The following is a 2,500-nucleotide window of genomic DNA, read 5'->3' as shown; positions in this document are numbered from 1 at the left end:
ATGACATTACAACATAATTCAGGGCTGTGAAGTAAAATATTTATTTGAAAATGCCAACACGTTTGTTAACACATCTTTAAAGCTAAAACTGCTGTCATCGCACCCATTGGCACCCATTAGAGCGTCTATACTGTAGCAACCGTCTCTGACTGTAGAGAGCCTACATTGGAATTGTGCCTGACAACACATGGATATTTAATTTCTTTGCAATTGGGGAGTTATGGAATCGATGAAGAGCTGTTTGTGTGGATAACGAGAGCACTTTGGTGGGAAAGTTGGGATTATTTTGCTTACAGTATGTCTGTTGCTCTGTGTTTGCCTTGTTGTAGTAATAGGTAATACTGTGAATAACTCTTGCTGTTTAGCATCCATGCTAACTCGCTGTTGGAAGGGTTTTAGGGTTTTAAAGCCGCCTTCCCTATCGCTTCCATTTGCCAAGATTTTTCAGTTGTGTGTATGAGAAAAGGCCTAGTAGTGCATGAATACTTGCACGTGCACACACAATGGCAATGGCAATAAACAATGGCAATAAAAATCCTTGATTCCTTGAATGTTGCCTTGTCTGCCTCAGCCTTCAGAGTTGTAATTGGACCTCAGCAGTGTTAAAGAGAAACTATGCAGGATTGGCGATTTCATCTCTGGTTTCGGTTTCGTTTTTCGTTTTCGCTCCTTTTATGCTTGCATATTTCTCTTCCCCGACAGCTTTAGCGTGTATATTTATATATAGGCTATATATAAATATACTGTAGAAATTGCAAGCGTGGTTCTTGTTCCTTACGCATCTCAGCCTTCCAGATGTAAACAAGGAGCGATCGCCTCCTGAACAAACTGCAAGGTTGCAATAGCGGATAGGGACACTGGGGGCGGGAGGAAATAGTACTGTTTTTGATAAAACTGGTCAGTCAAGCAAAACAACAATTTCTAAGCGATTTTATGACTATGAAAAAGTTGCATAGTGTCTCTTTAAGCTGTTGGAGAACCTCTGGTCTACTACATGGTTGTGAACGTGAGCAGAGCAAAGGATTGTCTGCGCCAATTAAAGCTGAACCACCAGAGTCTGGCGCGCCCTCAAATCAATGGGAGACCCCGTTAGAGAGAGAAAGTGAGAATGAGAGAATGAGAGAGAGAAAGAAAGAAAGAAGAGAGAATGAGAGAGAGAAAGAAAGATGAGAGAGAGATAGAGAAATATGAGATTAGATCACAGTTAACGACTGGAAAGGGTCAGACTCAGATGGTTGAAACGCTGGAGCCTCTCTTGATGTCCCATTTTGTTTTGCTCATTAAACGAGAGCACCTGTTAAAAGGAGAGCACCTGTTTGAACTTCTCCCACCGTCTCTTTTTTTCTCCTTCCTTCACTCGCTCTTTCTCTCTCCTCCTTTTCTTCTCCGCCCTCTCTCCATGTCTCTTCATCTTTTCTCAGAAACACACATTCCCCTCCCCTCGCAAATACACACCCACCCTCACAAACACACACACCCTCACAAACATAGACACCCTTACAATCACACCCACCCTCACAAATACACACACACTCACAAATACACACACACACCCTCACAATCACACTCACCCTCACAAATATACACACACCCTCACCAACACACACACACACACACACACACACACACACACACACCCTTACACACACACACCAGAGATCTCTGGGTCTGGAGCGCTGAGCGAGACCTAGATTAGCCTTCCAGATGAGACGCACAAAGGACCTGTTGTCCACCCGTCCGACACGCCGGCTCCGCTGCCGGAGGGAACCTTCGATATGATTTGCTCTCTTTTGTGCGGCGCTCAGTGGAAATCAATGTCTTGAGGGTGCCCCCTGAAGTCAGCCACTGTAAGACACCGGCTGTGTGTGTGTGTGTGTGTGTGTGTGTGTGTGTGTGTGTGTGTGTGTGTGTGTGTGGTGCCCCCTGAAATCAGCCGCTGTAAGACACCGCGGAACACTCGGGGTGTATCGACAGCAGCGCGGCTCAGGGTGGCCCGATGTGTGACTTTGGGAAAATGTCAGCACATCAGTGGCCTGCGAACAGCTGTGCGCTCAAATTAATCACGCACAAACACGGGGGGTAATATGGAACGCTGTTTACGAATGGATTTGTTGGGAGGGGTTGCTGTGGTGATCACAGTAGCATCAGTACCACATAGGGGTCCTAGTGTCCACGGTTTCTAATCCAACCTGTGATCATTTCCTGATCCCGAATAATCTGCTGTTGGTGTGATGTGGATAGTGTTATCCTAGCTGATTACTCTACTATTGATGTTGTGTGATGTGAACAGTGTTATCCTAGCCGTTCACTCTGCTATTGGTGTGGTGTGAATAGTGTTATCCTAGCCGTTCACTCTGCTATTGGTGTGATGTGAACAGTGTTATCCTAGCCGCTCACTCTGCTATTGGTGTGGTGTGAATAGTGTTATCCTAGCCGTTCACTCTGCTATTGGTGTGATGTGAACAGTGTTATCCTAGCCGCTCACTCTGCTGTTGGTGTG

General features: G+C 45.7%; 1 protein-coding gene across 7 annotated transcripts in view; it reads left to right on the top strand.

The window, feature by feature from the left end:
• garnl3 (GTPase activating Rap/RanGAP domain like 3) overlaps positions 1–2,500 on the top strand; it is an 83,841-nt gene that overhangs the window by 49,940 nt on the left and 31,401 nt on the right. The gene's annotated exons all lie outside the window — the stretch shown is intronic.

Source organism: Sardina pilchardus, chromosome 14 (genome assembly GCF_963854185.1).
Source record: "Sardina pilchardus chromosome 14, fSarPil1.1, whole genome shotgun sequence".
In the NCBI taxonomy this organism is placed as follows: Eukaryota; Metazoa; Chordata; class Actinopteri; order Clupeiformes; family Clupeidae; genus Sardina; species Sardina pilchardus.
This window is presented reverse-complemented; position numbering and strand designations above follow the sequence as displayed.